The sequence below is a fragment of the Cavia porcellus genome, unplaced genomic scaffold, assembly GCF_034190915.1.
Source record: "Cavia porcellus strain 051 isolate PalLab524CR breed Dunkin Hartley unplaced genomic scaffold, mCavPor4.1 scaffold_8, whole genome shotgun sequence".
Classification (NCBI taxonomy): Eukaryota; Metazoa; Chordata; class Mammalia; order Rodentia; family Caviidae; genus Cavia; species Cavia porcellus.
In genome coordinates this window covers 93,823,809-93,848,289 of record NW_026947491.1, presented here as the reverse complement: position 1 = coordinate 93,848,289, position 24,481 = coordinate 93,823,809, and the positions used below count along the sequence as shown (strand labels likewise).

At 52.0% G+C, this 24,481-nt stretch overlaps 1 long non-coding RNA gene across 2 annotated transcripts; it reads right to left on the bottom strand.

Moving 5' to 3' along the window:
* Positions 1-11,748: 11,748 nt before the first annotated feature.
* Positions 11,749-23,294, bottom strand: LOC134477433 (uncharacterized). 2 transcript variants are annotated; one of them, XR_010049510.1, is made up of 3 exons: positions 22,222-23,294; positions 21,806-21,862; positions 11,749-11,890 (listed from the first exon to the last, which is right to left on the bottom strand). It is a non-coding gene; the product is annotated as an uncharacterized LOC134477433 (long non-coding RNA). The 2 variants fall into 2 exon arrangements; XR_010049511.1 differs by lacking the exon at positions 11,749-11,890 and adding an exon at positions 20,697-21,679 and having other exon boundaries at positions 22,222-23,292.
* Between the last annotated feature and the right edge of the window lie 1,187 nt (positions 23,295-24,481).

The window sequence follows — 24,481 nt, the reverse complement described above, 5'->3', positions numbered from 1 at the left end:
TGTTTCCAAGGTCCAAGCACAGGACGCTCTTTTGCCCAAGAGGAGGAGTCTGATCTCTTAAATAAAATCAACACTGACCCCGCCCCACCCCTGCATAATAACCAGGGCTCCAGCTTTCGCTCCAGTCAGCTGAAAGTGAGCAACTTCTGAAGGTGACCTAGTCTTGGCTGGCCACTCCTTTGGATGACACCCGCCTTAACCAGCCTTGGGAGACTCTCCTAGAAGCACAGTCCAGGCTACCTCGGCAAGCTGTCCTCACTTAACCCTGGTGAAGGAGAGCCTTGCCTCGCAGAGCCGGCAGCAGCGTGAAGGGTAATGAATGCATGAGAGCACTCTGATTATTGGCAGAAATGCATTATGGACTCTTTCACTTTTAAAAGATTTTTTTCTCTTTCCAGTGCAAAAAATGTCTAACTAGTTTTTTCTCAAGGGCATATTTTCAGTTTTCAGTAATGACCAGAACCCGTGGTCTTTCCACTTCCCACCACAGAGGACACGGCAGCATCCAGCTGGGACTGAGTTTAAGGAATGGATGCATGAAAGGACTTTTAGGAATGGGGAGGGATGGACAAACACCTGGGGCACAAGGTGCCCGGCTTTCCTCTTCTGTCACACCATGACCTGGACTTCACAGGATGTGGGAACGAATTTCTCCCCGCCATCCAGCAAGCAGTTTTGCAGTGGAGACTGTCCCTGTCTGACTCAGTTCTGACACTGTCTACCTGCAGAAGACGGTGTCAGGACCCACAGGTAGATGGTGCAAACCCCGAGATTGTCCTCGAATTCCTGAGCGGCCAGCTACACATTGGTCCAAATCTAACCTCTTTCTCTTATTCGATTCATTTGCTAGAGGAGCTCACAGGACTTCAAGGAGGAGGTTGCATTTTAGTTCATGGTTTTAGAGGCTTCAGTCCCTGGCTGACGGACTGCACTGTTTCTGGGCCGTGTGTGTGGATTAATCCAACATTTACTTCCCAACAGCCCTTTGAATGGTAACCAAACTGTTAGCACAGGGCTTTGGGGACATTTTAGATCCAAACAGGTCCTGAGTTCACGAGCTCCTGGTCCTGAGGAGCTGGAACGCACGACCTTTGTGGCCTGTGGATGGGTCCTGGGTCACCATCCCGCGTGCTTCCTTCAGTCCTGCGGTCAGAGGCCCTCCAGCCCCTTTTTCTTCAGCGTTCATGAAGACCTTACAGTGTGTCCAGGTCGGAGCACGGGTACTGTGTTGACGTTGCTAGGCTCAGGGGTCTGACCAGCCTAATAGACCAGGAGGGAGGCACCCAGCAAGGCCGGGCCAGACTCTCCTGTGTGCCTTCCTGGCAGGCACGGGGACAGAAGCCCTTCAGAAATGGGGAACTTTGTAAAGCTGACAATTTCTTCATGGCTCCTAGACTGAAAAGAAAGGAAAATAATAGTAGTTTTTTAATTACCAACCCTAAGAAAAAGAAATGCTAGTTTCTACATCCTCCCGTCTCGGAGAGAGGGGAGCAGGTGGAAAGAGGGCAGGAGAAGGTCGGGGCCTTGCTTCTTGAGGCCTAATGCACCCCAACATTATCCCAGTTCCTCAGGCAGTGATGGAAGCCACCAGCGCGCAGAGCTGGAAATGTGGATGAAAATGAGGGGACATTAATCCAGGGCGTGCATCTCACCAAAATGGTGACGGGGTGACACTACCAGAACAGGAGGAGTCCGAGCGCCAGTTGGTGGAAGGAAGGATTCTGGAGCCGGGTACTGCTGAGGTTAAAGCCTCCAGATGCACGGTCCCGGGTTAGAGTCCCTGAAGCTCTGGGCACCAGGTTTCTCATCGCGGTGACACCTGCTTTGTGTGGCTTTTGTGTACATCACACAAAGGGCTTATACAGGGCTTGGAATAGTGTCTGGGTCACAGTCTCAATAAAAGCTCAATAAATATATAGATGTATGTCGTATATATATGTGTTGTATACATGTGTGTGTCATACATGTATATATCCTGAAGTTGTGTGGTTGGGAGCCCAACCCCCGTTCATGTGGCGATGGTGCTCTGGGGTGGGGGCACTTGGGAGGAGGTCATGGGTGTGGGTCCCCGTGACAGCCCTGGGGCCATCGTGTGACCTATCCTGTGTGATGTCACAGCAGGACGCCCTCTCCACATGCCAGGGCTGTGCTCTCAGGCTTCCCAGCCTGCAGAGCCATGAGCTAAAATGAACTTCCACTGAACCTTTTAAAGTACCAGCCCGTGGCATTTTGTTACAGCAACAAGAACAGGACTGAGGTGAGTCCAGACCGGGTGGAGCAAGCCTGACAGCCCCCACACGGCTGCCGCCACTGTGCGGTGGGGCTCCCCAGGCCCGGTCATCCCCTCCAAATGGCCTTCCTGGCTTTGTGAAGCAGGCGTTCGGGACTCTAGTTCATTCCCAGGAAAGCCTGCGCCCTCCAGGATGACGTCTGAGGACCAGGTTACACTAGGATGCCGAGCACCACTTCTGTTTGCTGCAGTGGAGAAAGGTTTCATTTTTGAGGCTTCAGTCCCAGGCACAATACGGGGAGGTGGGTCCCACTTTGGAAGACCTTGATGTGATGCTCTGTGGTTACTGATGTGGTCCACGGGAACCACTCCACGTGACGGAACATCTGGCCAGAAAGAATCCAATAAGAGATTGCTTTTCAGATAATAAGACCTCCCCCCATCATCTATGTCCCCAGCCCTGCTCCCAGGGGGAGCGGGACAGCCACCAGCCTTAGACTCTCTTTCTGGCAACAGCCACAGACTTGCAGCCCCTGTGGTGACACAGTAACAGTAATAACAGTAGCGAGTGCTTACGCCCAATCTGCCCGGTTACCGTGTGACAGACACTTGCATCTCTATGTGAGTCATAGATACCGGCTTGTCTCAGAACCCACTAAAGTCCTGTGGTGAGTTAGATACTATTTTACTGACCCATTTCGTAGGTGGAGAAATTGAGATGCATGATAACATTATAATGCTACAGAAGATGGCGGTGCCTGGGGCTCCACCCAGGCAATCTGAACCCCAGTTCTCAGCTCTTCGTCCCTGTGTGTGGTTCTCTAAGGGCTCTGGACCAGGGACCCAGCCCGTGACTACTGAGAGCCTGGAATTAAAGCACAGCCCTTTGACCCTGTATGGCGGGCAAACCACTCTGCAAACAAACACACGGTGCGGAGACACTTATGTGCAAACGTGTTTTCAGAAGCACACAGCTACTGCTGTGGAAAATAAAATCATCAAATACTGAACACATTGTGGCTTTTACTCGGTGTCTGGATCACAGATCCAGGGGTGAAATCAAAGCCGTGGTAATTTATCCAATTAGTCTTCCTCTGCCTCATGTTGAGATGCCAGGAGATTTTCTTCTTGCTAATGTTTTAGAAAAACATAAATTGCAAGAGTAAACAAGTAAAAATCCTCAACAAAGGTGACTTTAAAAAAAACCTTTATGGAAGCATAACATATATATATATATATAGAAAAACACATATATGCTAAGAGAATAGCTGGATAAATTCCATAAATTCCATTTCATAATTGAAGCCACAGCCTGAGACCGTGCAGAGCACTGCCAGCATCTTGAAACCTCCTGCGACCACTCATTACCCCCGAGAGTGGCCCATCCTAACTCGTGGCACCTGGGAATGAATCTGAACTTTGGAAATACACAGGATGTTTGCAAATGCCATCCAGTTGAAACGGGACCCTCACTGGGTAAAGGAGACCCAACCTGATGCCTGGTGTCCTCGTGAGGAGAGGACAGAGACCACACCCAGGGAGGAGAATGTCCCTGAACAGAGGGACCCACGGGAGGTAGCCACGGGGGGACAGAAGCAGAGGCTGGCGTGGTGCCTCGACCCCGGAGCACCAGGAGGCCGACAGCCGGCGGGGAAGTCCCTGTCCCGCAGCCTTGAGAGGAGCTGGCCGGCTGACACCTTGATTTGGGGCTGCCAGACTCAGTTTCTGTTAAAGTCCCCGGTACATGGTGATGTGTCACAGCGGCCCTGGGCACCTAATGGTCACTGTCTGCCTTCGTGGAGGTGCACTTTCTACAAAAGGAGCCACATAGAAGCATCTGTGTGTGTTTGTCACAGCCCAGTTAGCGTCGCATTAGGGATCCACTGGCTTTTCTTTCATTCTTTTTAAAAAAATTTTTTTCTATCAAGTTTTTTAAAATTTTATGGGAAAAAATGAAACAAAATTTCAAAACAAAATAATAGGAGAGTAACAATAGTTAACACATTGTGTATTGTTACCTGCCAAGTAGTTACTCAGAGTATAAGACACGGTAAGATTCTCCAAACACATTAGCACAAACCTTCCTCTCCGGCGAACTCCGAGGAACGAGTGGCCTAACTTGCTTGTAATTTTGTTCTTTCCTCTTCCCTCATCCTAGCTCCTCTTTCCTTTTGAAAATGTCTTCCCTTTTCACGATATCCGTGGTACATTTGGGTCCTTGTTTTCTCTCAGCTTCTCGCACCGGGGAACAATATACCGTCTACACGTGTGAGTCTGATTTATTTCATTTATGAGTACAGTCCCAAGTTGCATCCATTTATCTATAGATGTGTTAAGTGTATCCTTTATGGCTGAGTAGTACTGCACTGTATAAACAGGCCATGTCTTGTTTTATCTGTTCCTCAGTGATGGGCATTTAAGGTGTTTCCAAGAATTATCTATTACAAATTGTGCTGCTATAAACACGGGTGCACATGTATCACCCTGGTATGGTGTTTTGAATTTTTTCAGGAAGATACTCAAAAGAGGAATAACTGGGTCAAATGGGGCCTCTGGTCCTAGTGTTGTGAGGATCTCCACACTGATTTCCACAGTGGCTGCCCCAGACTGCACTCCCACCCACAGTGGGGAAGGCTCCTGCAGCCCACCAGCACTTGTTAGTGGTTGGTTTCTTGATGACAGCTATTCTTTCTGGGGTGAGGTGAAATCTCAGCATCATTTTAATTTGCATCTCTCAAATAACCAGGGGCCAGGAACGGTCTCAGGCTGTGGCTTCACTGTATGCTGAACATTTTTTCATATATTTATTTGTATTTCTTCAATCTTGAAGAGATAGTTGTAGGCAGAGACTTCCCAAACAAAACCCAGATCACACAGGAAATACTTCAAAGAATCGACAACTTGGACCTCATCTTATTAAAAAGCTTCTGCATAGCAAAAGAAATCAGCAGTGGAGTAAAGAGACCATGCACAGAACAGGAAAATAGTTCAGCTGGTTGTCCCTCAGACAAGGACTGATGTCTAGAACAGACAAATAATTAAAAAAAAATCAGAGCCCCCTGAAATTCAAAGACTCAGTCTAAAAGTGGGTATCTGAGAGGAACCTTCCATTCTTCTGTTCTTGGTTTCTACCTAAACAGAGGGCTTGTAACAGGAGCTGTGCCCACAGGATGCCCTCCTGTCTCCCACACCCTCTCTTCCTGGGCAAGGCAGTGACCCTGGCATCCGGGTCTCTCACAGCAGCAGGCTGCGCCCCTTGATCCCGGCGGAGAGAGAACAGCGTAAGGGGGTCTCCAGTTCCAGGCACGCGGGCCTGCAAGGGTCGCCCGCTGGGACTCCAAACACTTCAAGAGTCCTCCCGAGGCCATGGACTGTGAAGAAGGTGGTATTTGGAACTGAGGAGGAAAATTCTGCCCTGGAAAAACCGACAAGAAAAAAATTTCAAGAGAGACTCCCTGGCTGTCAGGGCCTTCCTGGGGCGCTCTGATAAACTTCCTAGAGCGTTAGGTTTGGTGTACTTTCCTGCTGCTGATTGGAGAAGCAAATTTAAATGCAATTGGAAACAAAATTAAAGTCCTGCACTCCAAGGGGCAGGAGGCCAGGAAAGGCAGTGCCTGGGCTTGTTTGCCAGGGCCACCTTAACACACCACCACAGATGGAGGGGTCCCTACCATGGAAGCACACGGTCTCACACTTCTGGGGGACTCGGGACCTGCACGTCATTGGCAGGACAGTGTCACCTGGGGTCATGAACGGCCACTGTCTTCCTGTGTCTTCCTGTAACCTTCGTGTGTCCACATTTCCTCTGATGGGGGCACGGTCAGAGTGGACTGAGACCCCTTGAATGGGCCTATTTTACCTCGATCACCAGAGAGGCTCAAACCCTAAAAGCAGCCACAGCCCAGGTGCAGGGGCTGAGGCCTCAGCACTGCCGTGGGGCTGAGGAGGTGATGTGATCAGCAGCTGGCAGCTGACACTGTTTCCCCTTTAACTCGTGGGCCTTCTGCCCTCCGACCGTAACCCTAACCCTAACTCTAACCACGGTGGACGAGCCCAGCACAGCCAAGGTCTGTGTGACATCACCTCCGCCACCCCTAGGCCCCCTGACACAGAAGCGCGGCTCCCCGGACCTTGTCTCTGGCTTCAGAAGGCAGCAGGTGGGCTGTGGGCGCCGTCTGGGACCAGGCTTGATGCACCTTTGAAGGGCCCTTGGGGCTGTGTGCTTGGTTCCCCTCCTGCAGTGAGCACGCCCTCTCCGGGGAGGTGACTCAGGTGTTCACAGCCACGGGCTCTCTTCTCCTTTAGCTTTAGTTTTGCAAACGTTCGGTGCTTTGCTTTCTGGTGTTTGGTGGAGAGGTTTGTAAACACGGGGCTCGCACTCACTGCTGGATGAAAGCAGAACAAAGCGCGTCCCCTCCTGTGCGTCCACTGAGTGTCCACACTGCTGACCCTTACACAGAGGGTCTCAGGGTCCACAGCGGGAGACCAGAGCCGCGCCACTGACTTCTGGAAAGACTTCCAGGGTGCAGCATGCTCGATCGGGGCCCCCAGTTCCCTGAGAAGCCCCCATGAGCCCCAGAAGCAGTCACCTGCACCACAGACGGAGAAGAGGCTGCTCCCCCAAGCACGTGGACCGTGGTCCCCGTCCCCTGCAGTCTCGCCCCAGGGCTGCTCACCAGTCTCTGTGGGTCACTTGATCTCCAGGCCCGTGACTCTAGGGCAGCATGGTCCTGTGCTGGGACTTCGGGAGGAACATACGTCAGTGTATAAACAGAGGAGACTCGAGCTCATCCTCAGAGGGACACAAAGGCGCAAACGCTGTGAGACAAGCCTGCCACGAGGGACACCGGTGCTGGGCCGTCCAGTAGCCTCCCTGAGTCCCCTTTGTGCTGCTGCACCGTCTATATTTGGAACCAGAGGAGTCCTGGGTACTGCAGGTGGCCCAGTTGCCTCCCCAGGGTCACCTGTTGGATACCAGGGGACAATCAGAACCATCTGCAAGTGTCCCTGGGTGAGGGCTGAAGTCACACCATGGCAAACTCCTGTGTGAAGGGGAGTGGGCTTCTGTCCCTGCCACCAGGAGGTGTTTCCTGGGGGAGGCCAGGCTGTCCCGACCTTGCCAGACATGTCCACGCAGAGAGGGCGTCCTGAGACGGGGACCGGGCAGCACTCAGGGGCTGGACCCTTCCAGAGGATGCAGAATCGAGAGCGGCCAGAGGGAGGATAACACCGCAGTATGATAAGCAGCGGCTTGACATGGAGCTACTGCTGCGGCATGGCCTTTTTCTTTTCCCCCTAAATTAAAATCAAAGAACTGAAACCCTTGCTACCCCAGCGGCAGCACTGCCCGCTGCCTCCAGGGCCTCTCAACTTTCAGGGCCTCTGAAATCAGCAAACTCGGGTGGGAGGGAACCCCCAGAGGGAGTCAATGCTACTTTTAACCCCCAAGCAAAGAGAACATCACTGCCAAAGCAGGGATCTTAATGAGCATTAATTTCCACCAGTAAAACCTTCTGAGATGGTCTCCCCCATCTATTTATAAATGAATGCATTGATTTAGTTACAAACCACAGGTGAGCACTTTTGTATTAGTATGTTAAGTTTCATACTAACATAAATTACATATGATGTCATGTTACGAAACTCAGGAACGGTCAACATTTTAAGCAATTAAAGGATACAGAGCCTGTCAGTGAATGGATGGATGGACAGAATGTACTGTATCCAAAACAGAGTACTGCCTGGCCACAGCAGGGAGAAAGGCGAGGCTCTATTCTGCAGTGTGGCTCTCGGGGCTTTGAGAATGCTAATGCTGCATGAAAGAGGTCGGCCACACACACCGCACCGCACAAGTACAAAGCCCACAGCTGGGGAGTCCACAGAAACGGGAAGATCGGGTTGCCCGGGCTGGGTGGGGAGCTCCTGGGAGGGCACAGGGCACGGGGCTGCTCTTAGGGATGAGGAAGATGCTCTACAGTGGACTCCGGAAGCAACTGTGTGATTTCACAGCCACACCAACAGCCACTGAGGTTCCACACAGCAAATGGTGAATCACATAGGCTGCGAGAAAGCTGTTTGAAATAGAAATATAAATCACACAGCTCCTGCTCTTCCCTCTTGTTTTGTGGTGGGCCTCCTGGCTGATCGTGTCTCCATCAGAGGACCGAGGAAGGAATGGACTGGCCCATCACCATCACTGCCACCTCCTGCCACATCGGGCACCATTCAAGGCTGGGCATCCCACCTCCTGCCCGCCAGGATGGCCAACAGGACGTCTTCAATGCCATGCATCTGCAGGGGTATAAACAGATGGGTGAAACAGTCACACTCAGGTCCTCTTAGGGAAGTGACAATTGGTGTGATCATGTATCATGTTACATGACAACTTCATCGGTGCCTATGCTAAATCCCAGCGATTCAGTTTTGGGGTGTTTACCCAAGAGAATCACAGACAGGAGCAGAGAGGAGGGGAGACAGAGGGAAGGTGAACAGCAAGGCTCGAATCCCCAGCTAGGCAAAAGGAAGACATCCCGATGCCCCCCAAGGCACAGTAGGGTGACTGGGGTTCACAACCACCCAGTGCGTCCTTCCTGAAGACCTAGCAGAAAGGCGCTCCAGGAATCCAAACGCAAGAGAGGCAGAGAGGGAGACCCACCCACCCTGCCTTAATCGGTCTACTCTGTGTGTGTTTGTGAAGCATCACTGAACCTCATCAACATGTATAATTAACACACAGTAATTCAGAACTTTTCGTCTGCATAGAAATGCATCCGTACAGACATCAAAAGATTGGCACGAGAATGCCCAGAGCAGCCTGACTCCTCGCAGACTGGAAGCAGCCCAAGTGCCCCTCGGCGGTAGCATGGGCAGGGGAGGGTGGCGCAGCCAGGTGCTGACTCTGCCCTCGGCAAAGGGGCCGGAAGCGCTGGCCCCACACGCGGCTGGGCATCAGGAGGGCAGCGCTCGAGAAGAGGAGCAGGCGCCGAAGGGCGGGTGTGAGCTCCACTCGGTGGAGGCAGGGTCACCACGTGGTGACAAGACGGCTGGCAGTGACCACGCGGGCGGGGAGGGGCCGGGGGACACCTGGGGGCACCGGTCACACTCTTTTTCTGGGCCTTGGTGGCAGCTACGTGACCAGGATCACTGTGCAAATGCCCTGAGCGCTGTGCTTTCATTCTTGCTGTTTACTTCTGTAAACTTGGGTTTCGTGGTCCCCTTTGCCCTGCGCGGTGACCCGTTCCCGGCCCAGGCTGCGCTCATCTCCGTTCTTCCACGTCCCCTCCTCCCTCCCCCCTCTGCGTCCCTTCCCCATTCACAAGACTCTCTCTCCCTCTTTCTACTAACTTTGTTTATCTTACTCTTTAATTTATTTATACTGAGGGTTTCTCATAGAGGAGAAACCAGGCGACATTTACGTCTGTGTGTCTGGTTTATTTCACTTAACATCATGATCTCAAATGCATCTGTTTTCTACAAATGACTCCAGGTTATTTTCCTGACAGAGCAGCGTGCCACCGTGTGTGAACACATCTCTCCTCTCCTGTCTGTGATGGTTTGTGTCTAGATGGCCCCTCAAAGCCGCCTGCAGACTACGATGGGGCTTTTTGGGGGTGGCTGAACGAGAGTGTGCGATGCGGGGATTAACCGTGTGTGATCACTGAGTGGTTTGGCCCTGTCCTAAGCCCAGCAATCTAGAGACAGAATAAAAGGGGCAGACAGGGGCTGTTAAGGCCTCTTGTGGCTCCTGCTGCCGCTCTCCCCGCCAGGCCCCCTGCCTGGAGCCAGCTGGCTGTGGACAGAAACTGCTGCAAACCGTGAGCCACAATGACCCTTTCCCCTTTAGCGGGGGAAGTCAGGTGTTTTGTCCAGCAACAAGACAAAAGGACGTGAGACACCTTTCATCTGCTGAGGGACACACAGAGTCCTGGTACCGCCCCTCCACGGTGCCTCCTCTGGGGCCTGGCCTGTCACGGCAGAGGCTGCTGGAGACCCCCGGGGGAAGGACATTTACCACCTGCCTCCCCTCGTGGCGGTGCCAGCTCTGCTTGATCCACAGCCTGGTGCCCCGCCCGTCCCAGCCGAGTGGCCAGGGGAGGAGCCAGGCAGCACACATGTCCTGAGTAACAGTGACCCACGTTCTCATCAGTTGCATCCTCTTTGATAAGCCCCTCGGCTGGAGCCTGCGCCCCAGAGCGGGTGTTGACCGAGGGGCACCTAGGAGCCTCCACCAAGGTCTCAAAATGCATGGCACAGTTCCCCCAGCTTTCCCTAACTGACCCATTGCAGGGGGAAACACACAGATTAAACAGAAAGAGGACCGGCCGGGAAGAGCTGCCCCTCGCTTTGATTCCTTGGATGATGCTTTGTCTACAGCACCAGGAACCTGCTGTTTAACGCTGCTGCAACAATTTTATTGAATACAGAATTGGATCCATTTAGAACATGATCGGTTCTTCTCAAAGAGCCACTTCTGCCATTTTTATAAGCCGCACCACTGAGGTGGCCCTCGGGGACCGCTTGTTGCAGAAAGTTCATCTTCAGTGAAACACAGTAGCTGTGAGGAAGCACGTTTTGGGATAAGCAAGTGAACGGGAGAAGAGTTTTCTCTTCGAACCAAAGGTCACAGGAGAAGGAGGTGTCAGACACCTGTGCCCCTGGGGAGAGCAGCACAAGCTTGTGGTTGTGAAGGGAAGTGGCCAGGGCAGAGGAGCGGAGGGGAGGAGGCTGTGAGGCTTTAGTTAACTCCCTCCAGGAAACTCCAGGCCGGCTGCCCCAGGAGGTGTGGGTGGCCAAGTCCAGTGAGCAGCTCCTTCCCGTGGAACTGGGCCACGAAGGCACCAAGATGCGGCCTCTTGTTCCACCAAGGCACTCGTCTGCTATACACAAAGCCCTGAATTTGCATCCTCACTGATTCTTGGAAGATCAAATTTAGAATCAGGACATGGAGAGAGAAATTTCTAGACTCTAATGACTCCCATTATACACCAAAAATCAAATGCTGACTCAGGGCGGCAGGACAAGGAAGTGGGCCCTTGGCAGCGGGAGATCCCTTCCTGCAGGCCCCGCTCTGCGAGCCCCTGAGCCTGGCTGGAGGATCGCGGAGGCCAGTCCTGGGCACTGGCCGATCTGTCACCGGGCAAGGCTGGGCTTCGCCACGGCTCCTGTCTGGATGAAAACGAAAGAAGCTGGATGAAGCCAAACCGACCCGGTTGTGGGGCAGGGTGGATGTTCTCAAAGGTGACCAGATGGAGACGGTTTTCCCCGCGACGCATGGGTGCGGCCCTGCTGAAGGGACAGACATTATCTCTCAAGCGAAGCGTTCAGTTACTTCTAGAAACACAGTTTTCTGCTCAGTGACTGTGAACTGCAAACCAGCACGCATAGAGAAAAATTTCATTTTGTTTTTTTCTTCAAATCCACTTTATTTCAAGGAAAAAGAAAAGAAGGAGAAAAAAAACTAAAACTGAATTTCTAAACATGTCAGTCATGGATATTTTTATAACTGATGTGTAAGATTAGCATGGAAAACAGACACTGTTTCACAATCCCAGTAGAATACCCGGTTTAAGTCGACGGTGTTGAAGGCCTGCCTTCTATGAGATGGTCACGGGCTTAACGCTGACGCTCTTGGAATAAGCCTGAAAGCGTGTTAACTATTACCTAGGGGTAAAAGAGGAAAAGGCAGAGAAATGCAGTACACTGCTTCAATACAACATCGCTTCTATTTCTGTGAGCCACGAAACATCAGGTTTTATACAGGGGCATATTTTTCCAAGCGTGGCTTGCTGAGATAGTTAATAGCAGGCTAAAGCTCTCAGTAAGCAGAACCCTCGAGAAGGCTTGTGTTGCTAGCTCGAGCTAAGCAGTCAGCCCTAAGGACTGAGAGTAAAGTCGCGAAACTCCAGGACCCTGAAGCAGTGAATGCCCGAGCTGGGAGCTAAGGACGGGAGCTGATGGTCAGAAGCTCAGGGGTGCTGTGCGCTGGCTGTGCGCACAGTGGCGGCTGCCTCTGCTGAGATGGGACTGTGCACAAGGCCCTGGGCGGGCCCTGCACAGCAGAGCCCCGCATGCCCTCTAACTCCTCTCACCACTGCAGAGGGGTTCCAAGGTCTGCAGGTAGATATAAGCCCAGAGCCCAGCGTCCAGCGTGAGGCGGGTAGGAGCCAAGAACAGGGCCTTGGAGTTGGCAGACAAGGTTTCTGATCTCAGGTTGCCACTTAGAGTCGCACAGCCCTACCAGTCTTTATGTGAGCTGGGGGTTTCTCTTCCGTCTCATGAGGTGACAGCTGCTTCATGTTTTGGCAGTCAAATAACACAGTGTGACACAGTCAGAGCCTCGACTCCAGACAGACCACGCTGCTCCTTATGCAGCAGCAGCCGCGGGAGGCTCGGATGTGTTGAATGCTGAGGGACCCCATTCCGAGCAGGCTTGGCACCTTCTCGTAGACCTCTGTCCACACCCGCCCAGCGAGCTGGCCCTCCCGAGGTCCTGGGTCTCTGTACCTGATGACTGCCTTTCTTTACCCTCCCACAGCCTGTTTTCACTCCCTCTCTGTCCTCCTCTCGGGTTCTGTGCTCCCCTCTCCTAGCCTCCCTCCCCATCCCTCTCTGGTTTTCTCCCTCTTTCCCCTGCAGTCTCTGGCCCTGGTGGCTGAGGCCACAGAGGTAGGGGTCAGGGGAGATGGCCGAGTCCCCGTGATGCAGCTGAACTGGACTTGCGCGTTGAACTTGTGATACAAGAAAAGCACAATTTTGTGTTTGTCTCTGTCAGCCCTTTACAAAGGATTCAGTCTTGTAGTTCCCCCAAAAGATGAAACAACCCTCCCAAGTGCAGACAGAAGGAAATGAAGCCATGTCTACAGATAAAACCTTGTATATCCTTGTATATAACACGTGTGGCATCATTCACAATAGCCGGACAGTACAGACAGTCTAGAACCTTTTTTTTTTCTTTTGAGACGGGGCTCGCTATGCAGTACAGGCTGGATGTGAGTTCATTTTGTAACCCAGGCTGATCTTGAATTTTCATCAATCCTTCTTCCTCAGCCTCCCCAGTGCTAGGATTACCGGCACGTGCCGCCATGCCTGGCTAGAATCTTATCTGGTTAGAAGAAGGGATGGAGTGCTGATTCATGACAGAACATGCATGAACTGTTGTGTTAATAATTTTCCGGGTTACGGAATCTCAGCAAACCATGGGGGTCAGCATATGTCTGTCCCAGACACATGGACTCCTCCAGAGACCCAGAGCACAGACCCAGGAGAAGCAAGTACAGGGGATGTGCCAGGCCAGTCCCCTCCAGAGTCCCCGGCGGAGCTCCCTGAGGGAGCACCTGAGGGAGCACCTGAGGGCCCGAGCTGGCTCTGTGGACCCCTTCCCTGCCCCCTGCCCAGCTGTGCCCCTGGCCTTTGAGCCAAATCCACAGAGCCCGCTGACCAAGCCAGCTCTGCACCGCAGTCTGTTTCAGATCTGGGAGTTTGTACAGAGCCAGTACAATGGCTATTGATTTGTACTGGCTGAGAAAGAACTAGACAGGCCCTTGCTGCTGTTATATTTTATTTAAAATCCTCTGCACCATGAAGCCACAGTGCCTAATCCCGGAGAGCCCATCACACCCTCTCCTGCAGGCCCTGCCCACTCCTTCCTGCCCCCGGCTCTTGGCCTCCACCCCCGGGCATCTCTGGTGGCCGCATGGCTCTGCAGAGCGTTCTCATCCTGCTAATCCTGATCGGGCCACCCTGCTGCTCCCTGGTGCCAGTTAGGATCTGCTTTTCTCCAGTATCGATGGATACATTTTGCCCCCTTGAAGCAGGGCCGACGCCCTCTACCCGTCCCCACACTGTCTTGGGGATCTTCCTCTAATTAGCTCTCACGCTGAAGCACTGTGTATCAAGTGTGAGCTGAGCGTCCCCACGCACCCCGAGGGGAACCTCGGTGGCAAGGTGCTCACCCCATGTGCAGGGAGGACTCAGGGACTTCCACAGGCTGCAGCTGCCACCCCGAGGCTCAACTCGGCCCGCTGAATCCCACATGTACCCTCAGTTTCCCAGAGTCACCTCAGTGGGATCACAGAGCAGCACACAGACCGTAAGCGTCCCCTCTGTACGTTTCTGTCCAGAGGAGCAAGAGCCCTGGAACAGCCTCTTTCCGGAGAGACGGCTCATCTGGGGCGCAGAGGTTGAAACCCAGGACTTTCTCTTCCACGCCCTGGCGCGCTACTGTATGACAAAAATACCCCCTTTGAAAGCCTCGTCTCTTTGTGCTGCTTCGCTGCAGAACAAACCACCCTTTAGCAAAAACCAAAATAGTAATTTTCTGTGGCGTGGATAATCACTGTCTCCAGGAAGCTAAAACAACACACGGAGGTTAGAGGCTTGGACATGACGAGTCTGTCCCTTTGTTTCTGTGTGTACATAAAAATGTGTGCATGTGTGTGTGCGTGCATGTGCATGTATGTGCCCATTTTCTAAGCCACCTAGCTGCTGGGCAAGGGCTGCTTTCCAGTCTGGCCGCGGTCCCCACTGCCGTTTTGCACACTTCCCGCAGACCCGAGCAGCACGGGCAGGGCGTCCACAGCTCTCATTTGTCATCTTTTGTTCCGAGCTCTATGCATATCCCGGGAAGCTTCGGAGCAGTGTGGCCCTGGTGAGCACGGACAAGGTGGAGTGGGACAGGGGCAGAGACAGCCAGGGCCACGGGCTGCCGAAGCTGCTGCACAGACTCAGTCCAGTTGTAATAGAGGTCAGTGCATGGCTTCGCCTTGGCCTCCTGGGCAGAGAAGGGAGCAGACACAGGACTCGGTGTGGGCCGGATGCAGACCTGGCGAGGACCTTATCCTCAGCTTCAAAGGCCCCCAGTGACAGGTGAGGGGATGTGTCAGGACAAACCCCTGAGACAGGAAGATGAAAAGAAAACTAAAGAGCCTTCGAGACCTCTGTCTGCCTTCACTCCTGCATCCGAAAACAGGGATTCTGTCCAGATTTGGACCTGCCGCCGTTGTCAGGACTAGAGCATTCACTGCAGTTGTCGGCACGTAGCAGGTGCTCAGTAAACAGGAGTACCGTGAGGCGGGGCAGGAGTCCAGCCACATGGGCGGTCAGCGTTTCTATTGGAAGGAGCAGTTGGAAAAGGGCTGCATGGAGGAGCTGGCTCCGGGGAGACGGGGAGGGAGCGCAGGAAGCGAACCCCAGGCGATGGGAGAGGAAGTGCAAAGGCTGTGGCTGGAAGGAGGGCAGGATGGAAGCCCAGGGCGTCTGGATGGAGGGAGAAAGTCACTGGCTTTTGTTCCAAGGCGATGGGAAGCCCCTGGGGTGCTGAGGCAGGGAATGGATTGTTGCTGGGTGGCCGGTTAGGAGGCTGGGTGACCCAGCCAAAGCCAGAAACGCCGCTGCTGGCGCTGTGTCCAGGGCCAGCAGGAAAGCCGGTGAGCCTGTTCGGACTGGAGCTCCCATGTGAAGATGCAGTCACAATGTTTTCTGTGAGTTTTCTTTCTATTGCTCTCCTGCCATGTCTAAAATAGTGCCCCGTGTATACGCAGCCCTTGGTACACGTTCATTTGGGATTTTTAATGAACAATGCACTGAATATGGGACATAAAGCAGAGAGAGGTGTCAGGGTGCCTCTGTGCACAGGTCACAGCCTGTTCAGTGTCACAGTAGCTTCACTCCTACGCCGACAAGACGACGATGAGACCTGTGCTCAGTAGATGACAGACAACTGATAGATAGATAGATAGACAGACAGATAGATAGATAGATAGATGATAGCCAGAGAGAGAGAGAGAGGGAGATGTGATAGATTGATAGATGAGACAGATGGCAGATGATACAGGTGGATGAAATGATAGATGATAGATGCATAGACAATAGACAGGTATGATAGATGGATAGATATAGATAATAGATGATGTAGACAGATAACAGATGATTCATAGATAGATGACAGGTGGATAAATATGATAGCACACAGATAAAAGATGACAGACAAATAAATACATAGACAACAGATGGTAGATGAGGTAGATATAGACAGACAGACAGACAGACAGAGGCACTCACACATGTCCACATGTGCACAGATACAGGGGAGGCTTCCATCCAAGAATCATGGCACCCAACCTGGAGTGGTGGCCTAACCTGTCCTGAGCCCCAATGGGCACAGGCAGCCCTACTTCTTCAGGTTTATGAAGCAGACGGAGGCCCAGAGAGTGCAGGGACGCGCTTAAGACAGTTACAATGACAGATTCACCTGCCCTGCCTTTCCTGCCATGAGGTGCTTTAGAATTCTCACAGCTCTTCAAGCAAGAACTGTTGATGCCCCCATTTTACAGATGACCCGACAGGAAATGATGGAGCCAGGACACAAACCCAGGTCTAGCCTGATGTCAGCAGCACAGTTTCTGTCTGTGTCATGATCGCCAGTGTGGCTCCCTCACGGGGGTCAGCAGAGAAGAGAGAGGGCTCCTGTGCAGTGGTCTCGGTGGACTCCCCACACTGCACTGTGCTCTGAGCTTTGGACTTAGCTCCTACCAAGCCGAGCAAGTGGGGTGAGGGTCAGTCTAACATCATTCCCCTGTCCCTGTCCTAATCCCCCCCACAGACAGAGCGCCTCCAGGGAAATGTGTTGCAGGTAATTTGAGCATGTAGTACTCTGTGTTGCTGGAGCACATGGTCAGGGCCTGAGGAACTACTTTCTAGCGCTCATTCAAAAGATTCGGAAGCTTTTACAATCTATCTTTTGGTTCTGTTTAAATGGCCTACAGATGGACCATCTTCCGTGCTCTGCCTTAGGCCACTGGTTATCTTTGGCTACCTTTTCAGTGCTGCTGTGCGTTTTAATGGCACCTTTATCGAAAGGCTGTTACTCCATTCCCAGGGCTTACATGGGAAAGGTTTTCTCTAGAGTCCTGAGCCGACAGTGAACTGTCAGCTCAGAAAAGGTATGGCACTGGCCAGAGAGAAGTATAAATTCCACACAGCCCCAGGCACCCGTGTTTTCAAGGCTAACAAGTTGTCTGTGCACCAACCTTGTAGAGATGTAACATTTTTTCCAAAAAAAAAAAAAAAAACCCAATATCAGAAATATTAGACGCTCTTCAGACCAATTCAGTACTTTTGAACAGCAGAGCAGGCGAAACAATCACAAAACCACGTCTCTGATTAAAGAGTGTGCATGTGAGTGTGACATCAGGAAGAGCGGACCAAGACTCTAATCTACTTAATTTAATCAACTTGACTGACCATGTGCCTCCTCTTGAAGCCGGGTCCAGCACTGCTTGTCCTACACCAAGTCATGATGGCCACTTAGGGCCACACTGCCTCAGTGAGAAAGGTCTCAAAACCACCGTGCCCGCAGCTGGTGTGTGGGGATGTTTATCCCCAGTGCTATTTTTAGCATTTAAAATGCATTCACTCAGCCCTCACCGCACCTCACGGAGCAGAGAGCACCGCTCTCTCCCTGCAGAGGAGGACAGTGAGCAGCTGGAAGCTGAGCGGCTCACACAACGATGTGACTGTAACTGTTGAGCAGGGATTTAAAAGCAGGCGCCCTGGCTAGCGGGCACCCTGGCTAGCATACCCAGGTCCTTTACCAGGCTTGTCTTAGTTGCTTTTCTCATTGCTGAGACAAAATATCCACCCTCCGAAGTTAAAGGAGGGAAAGTTTATTTTGCCTCACGTTTTGTGGAGTTCTCGGTCCACAGTCAGCGGGCTCCGAGGCGGGTGGCCTGGCCACGGGGAAACAGTCCCCAGCAGGGCAGGCAGGAGGCGGCAGAGCCTCCCCGCTCCCTTTCATTCCGTCCAGGCCACAAGCCTACCGGTTGGTGCCACCCACACCCAGGGTGGGACTTCCCGTGACCCACAGCCAGAACAAAACTAAACCTTAAGTGGATAATCACACCCTTAATCCACATTCACACAACCCTGACCCAGCACCTCTGAAAGGCCCCACTTCTGAGCACACGAGGCCTTGGGGGACATCTAGATACAAACCACAGCTGGGCTCTGGTGTCGCTCAACAACCACAAGACAATACTTCAAACAACGTCGTGTTCAGGCTGTGCTCACCCTTACGGTGGTGCCCTCCTGCCTCCTTCCAGCAACCCAACGTGGAAAGGAATCTGGAGCGTAAAAGCTTCATCTCGGGCCTTCTCCTTTCCTCTCCCCGTTGGGTAATTGGTGCAGGGAAGCAGAGTAAGATGAATACTTGAGAAAACAGACCCTCAAGGCCGGAAGGGATTTAAAACAACTAAGCCCAACCCTGGCTTGCGGGTTAACCTCTGCCTCCATCGTCTCCGCCTGAGTGTGAGCCTCTGCAAACCAGGCTGATCCTTCCAGACCTTCCCCTCTGGATGGAAGAGCTGAATTCTGTTTCAGATTTAAAAAGGAAAACTTTCCTTATTTCAAAGAGGCCAAAGTAGAGCAAAAGGAAACCATTTGTTAGAAGAAACCCATGGAAAAGAGTAAAAAGACTTCACGATCACCTCCAAAGCTGTTCAGTTTCTACATTATAACAAGCTAAAGGGAGAAAAGGATGGAGATACTGTTTGACAATGAAAACTACAGAAAAATAACTAGCAGGGGTGATCCAACCCTCCATCAAGAGCACAAAGTCAGACAGACTTAGAAACAGCACATTCCATCAACCTAACCGCAAAGAAGGATGGGAATTGTAGTCTTCCTGCTGTAACTAGGAAGAGGAAAGTAAAATCGACTTTGAGAAATATGCATTATCTCTGTTGCAGGTTACAATATTTTTGCAATTCTATCCCCAGATTTCCACTTCTTGTTTGAGAGGGCAGTAAAGGAACCAAATCAACCAAATCTTTAGCACCCAATATCATTCTTAATATACTCTCAGGAGGGCAGTAAATATTTTCTGGATGAATGGGTAGATTAACCTTACAAGTCTGGACAGGACAAGTCCACCACCCTGGAAGTCCAGGACAGGAAAACAGGAAAACGCTTCCCCTCCACCTGGTCCCTACTGACTTCTGTTTTCTCCCCATAAATTTTATGGTTAAAATTTACTTTGGAGAGCATAGTATGATGAGATAAATTCTAGAAGACAAGGCCAAGGGCCTACTGTGACTTGTAGGTATGTGGTCTTTAACAAAGCTGTTAACCTCCATGAACCTGGGGCTCCTCCCCTACGATGGGCAGTGGGACACTGAGCAGAGACCAGCCAGGCCCCGCCAGGGACAGGCCTTTTCCTTCCTGGATAACAGAACTCACCTGTTTACTGGTAGCAATGTGCTCAACCTGGGGAGATTAATTATGATTTAAATCCACCAGGGCAATTCTTTTCTTCCTGACACTATTCCAAGTTAGGTTTGGTGAGTATGTTTATGGCCAGTCAGATGGGGGAAATCTCCCGAGACCTTACAGAAAAGTGTTTCCTTCTTGATAACTCAGAAAGCTGCAGGAGGAAAAGGCCCTTTTCCCTTCCTTGTTCTGGGGCTGCTATAGGGTGAGATTGTTGCTTGGAGCTGCCACAAGCTGCCTAGCGCTGCAGAGATGTCACCCGCACACACATGACCCCGTGTGAGGAAGGCGGAGGAGCCGGGCTCTGCACCACTGCTGCTGGACCTCTGGGACAATCCCGGCACGACTCCCGGCCAGTCCCGGGGTCTCTGAAAAATGTGTACCCCTCTCGTTTATTTGCATATTCTATATGCAGCTAGAAGATTCCAGAGCAAAACAAGCGAGTGACTTTGGAGGTCTTTTCACTCCAAAGATTCCAGGGTTAAATAACACCTCAAAAGAAAAGGGAAAAAAAGAGCCGGTTCTCTGGAATACATAATGCGGCGGGGACAATTTAAACAAAGAAAGAGACACTTGAAGTAGATAATGTGAGATCTATGAAGCAGGTGACAGGCAAGTGAGCGCCCATAGATACTGGAAATTGGGCCAGGTCCCCATGGAGGAGGGAGGAGCGCTGTGCAATCCTTAGGAACAGAATTAAAGAGTAAATATAATCTGAACAAATGTGCATCCTTATCAGGACACAAATGATCATAAAAAGGTCCTTTGAAATTGCATTCATTTGAAGCAAGTGCTGCCTTTTGATAAGTTATTTAAAAAAAAAAAAAAGCACCCAGCAACTATGGGCTGAACCTTGTACAGACTGTGAGCTGAAATAAACCTTTCCTCCTTTAAAAAAAAAGTTGACTTTAAAAATTACCCCTTCCCATTAAATGTCATGTGTCTATGGTCTCTTTTCTGATAGCTGTCATCTTTCCAGAAAAAGCCACTCACGGTCATTAGATTAGAACAAATTGAAAGTCAGACTAGAATAGGGAAAAACAGAGCTGAAGACGGTCTTCAGCTCCTCTGTGAAGTGAAGCTGTTCCCTGCCTGTGTCCGATCCTGTAAATGACATTAACCTCCACTGATTTTTCAGAAAATCTGTGAGCATTGCTAGGCACTGTCTCTGGTTATTTATAAAGCAGTCCACAAATATTGGTGGATTCTGATTTTCTATATGTATTTTAAGAAACTTCATTTAAAGCAATAAACAAGCAAAGGGCATCAGCTGGTGATGAGTGAGCGAGAATATTCCAGAAGGAACATGAAGATCACGGGCACCGCTTCACACAGCAGATCCAGTCCAGAGCCGGCATGTGTGCAGAGGTGCGCCTTGCTTACTTCCTCATTACTGAGCCCTAATACCCAGCACCCACTGCTCTATTTTGGTTCAGAGCTTGCAGGGATTTCAATCCACAGTCCGCTAGCTCCAAGGCAGGGCGGCGGGCAGAGGGGCCTGGCAGAGGGGAACAGCTTGTGGCCTGGTGACCGAGGCAGAGGGAAAGCAGTGGAGGAGGAGGACACAGACCCTCCCAGCCGCTCCCCAGCGATCGCGTCCTCCAACCTGACTTCGGCTCCCAGCCCCAGACGTAGCTACAGTATAAACTCATCAGCGAGCCGGGAGGATCCTGCCCCCATGACCAGCCACCTCCCTAAAGTCCCCATGAGTACATGAGACCGGGAGTGGGGGCATCTAGATATCAATGGTAAGAATTACAGAGGGTTGCGGTAATTCACTCACGGAGTGTTCACTGCACTCCTCGTGGGGTGCACTTACGCCCCACTGAACTGGGAGCCCGCCCGTCTCCATTTTACAAGCAGAGAGACAGAAAGTTGGCTCTGTGACCTCACCAAGGTCAGTCTAGAAAACAGCAGACCTGAGGCCTGAGTCCAGCTCAACTAACTCAAAAATCTGTTGTTTATCCCTATGTTCCACAGCTCCTCAGAAGAAAGCAGGCCCAGGAAGATGAAAGGGAGAGAGAGGGCTCTGCAAGTGGCCAGGGGGCGGAGAGTGGCTTCTCTCATGGGCAGGATCAAAGTGCGCGCTGGCAGTAAGAACTGGAAACGGAACACAGTTTCCTCGGACAGTGGAGAGTTAAGGAAGAGAGATGACTCGGCAGAGGCTTAGGGAAGAAACAGGTAAATCTGTAAAAATAAAATGTGGCCTTCTAAAATAATCAGGGAGGAAAAAAGAGGCAAAGAACAGTGGAATCTGGGTCTCAGTGCATCTGGGTTTCTCTGGTAACAGAAAATCTCAGAACGAGTTTTTACCTCCTGTACTGGATTCTTCCTAATTCAGCTCTTTTGATATCTGATGGAAGTCTCACTCTGCAAAAAGCAAAACATTTGATGAATCTTCCACTTGCCTTGTTAGCAATTTCTTCTTTTAGAAAATTCAGGGAGCAGTGATGAGGGGCATGTGACTGCGGACTGCACTGATGAGCTCAGATTCCCGAAGGGCAGGAGCAGGGACGGGGCCCCAGAATCAGGAAGACTCTTACTGAAAGTTAGCAAAAAAATGCTAGGAACAGTCAAAAAGTAGTCCTTTAGTTTATACAAAGGATAGATCTGCTGCTTGAGTTGAAAACAATGCTAACAGACTTTAAAAGAGAAAAACATAAGCATAAACAAGTGACAGAATCAAATCAGAACAATTTTGTTGCAAAGAAACTAAAAACAGAACAAACCCTAGGTGGACTGGACGGCCGCCGGAGGAGAGGGCCTGAGGCTCAGCCAGGTAGCCGCACGGGTCAGCTTTCCCTGGCGGGACAAAGCAGCCGCAGACGCCACCACTTCAGGGAGGAGACCTTTGTATTGGGTCACAGGTTTTAAAGGATTCAGTCCATGGTCAGCTGGCTCCCAGGCAGAAAAGGCAGGGCAGAAGGGCCTGGAGGAGCACAGTGCTCACCCCACCACGAAGGCCGGGATGGGGGAAGGGGAGGAGGAGCAGGAGGGAGGGTAGGGGGAGGGAAGGGGGAGGGGATGAGGAGTAGGGGGGGGGGGATTAGGGACAAGAATACACTTCCCAGATCTCACCCCAGCGACCACCTCCAGCCAGGCCCCACCTCCCACAGCACATTGAGCAGCTGAACACATTGAGGGGCGCATCTGCTGGTCAGTACAGGCTCCCCACAGTCCGATCAGCTTCCACACACATGAGACCTGGGGGAACATTTTAGGTGGAGACCTCTGCTCCAGTACCAGGGGAAAAGGAAGTCTCCTGGATGTGGAAGAAGGGAAGGCTGGGTGAACCACAGAACCCCAAGGGCAGCAGTCACCTTGCAGAGCAAGACACAGCACACAGAGCTGCCGCGCAAGGACAGAGCCAGGAGCACAAACCCCTGACCTCCTCACTGCCCTCCTGCGCTCGCTCGCAGCAGGGCGAGGGCTGGCAGCCTCTTCATTAGCCGGCAAGGGCAGCCTGGGGGAGGGGGCAGGGAGGAAACGGTAAGAGTGAACGCAGGGGACAGCGGGCAGTGACCTCAGCGCCTACCCACAAAGTGGGCACCAACAGTCACCCGGACGCATCTTGAAGCAATCTTCTGGCTCTAACCACTTCCGCAGGCGCAGCTCCCTCTGGCTCTGTAAGCAGGCTTGGTGCAGAACGCTGCCCTGGGACAGGCTCCGAAGGACTCTGGGTTTTGTGCAGTGAGCAGCTCCACACGCCCAGTTCCTTTGAAACCCACAGCACAGACAGTTGACGGCGAAGACCGACACTTCCCTGCACTACAGGAAGCAGCTGTGCAGTGAAGGACCGCGTTTCCCAGCCTCCCTTTCGTCTAGCTGGGGTCAGGTGGCCAGCTCCGGCCACTGCAATGAGGGCCAGCGTGATGGTTGAGTGTGTGGTGTGACCTCAGGCTGGCTGTGCCCCGCGCAGGAGCATCAGTCGTAGGTAACGACGGCAGTGTCACTAGGTGTTAAGGGTCTTGTCCCTGGGCTACCGCTCACATGGAAAGCACCACGGGGGACATCTCACAGGAAAGCTCCTGTGCTGAAAGTGAGAAATAAGTTTTCCTCGTGGGAGAGTGGCAGCTTCTGCATGACAGTGGTGAGCCTGTCCTGACCAGCGGAAAGCCCCCGATTACAGTCAGCGGAATCAAAGCTTGGGCAGGAGGAGAGCTGGCCACCGGCCGCTGTGCCCTGTCGTGGAGGCAGCAGGTGCGCTGGTGTCTTTGCCGTGCAGGGGCCGCCACGTTGCTTCCTGGGGTGAAATTACAGCCCGGGGTATTTCTGCAGTCGGAAGACGAGTGCTACTTGGATCTACAATCCAGCCTTCCTGGGGCAGCCCGACCCTGAGGAGATCCCCGAGCGCTGCTGTCTGTCAAGGACATAAACAAAGCTGCCCTGTGAGGACGAATGGAGGCCTTGGGAGCCCCGCAATCACAGGAAGCCTCCCGGGAAGTGGCCCTGTCCGTGCAGGGGAGACAGCTGCGATCTCCTCCGTGGTCCCCACAGCCCCTCTCCCTGAGGGCCAGGCCCGGCCCGCGTCCTGCCTCTTCACCTCTGCGAACAGGACGGCAGTTCTCTTTATTGCTTAGACGCCTTGCAGTTTGGGTTTTGCCCAGGGAAGAATGATTGTTTTTTAATGGTAGCAAAATTTATTTGAAAAAGTAAAGAGTGAGGAGAAACTGGATCTGCAGGACAAGCTGGGCCCAGCCAGAGAGGACGGCCACCGCCAGGAAAGCCACGGAGCAAGTGTGGCTGTTGTTTAATGTGTCTAAAATCAAATGAACAGATGTAAAGTCTAAACTTTCTGGGCCGAGTTTTGCAGTTAAAGCTCATTCTTGGCCCTGGGCTCGTTTCTCACTGCAAATGCTAAATTTCCTACAGGAACACACACAAACACAATCATATCTCAATGCCCTATTTTTAAAATTCCAAATAGAATATGGTTTTTTGGTGTTTCAGATTTCCTTTATAAGCACATTTTGTTTTAACTCGAGACAG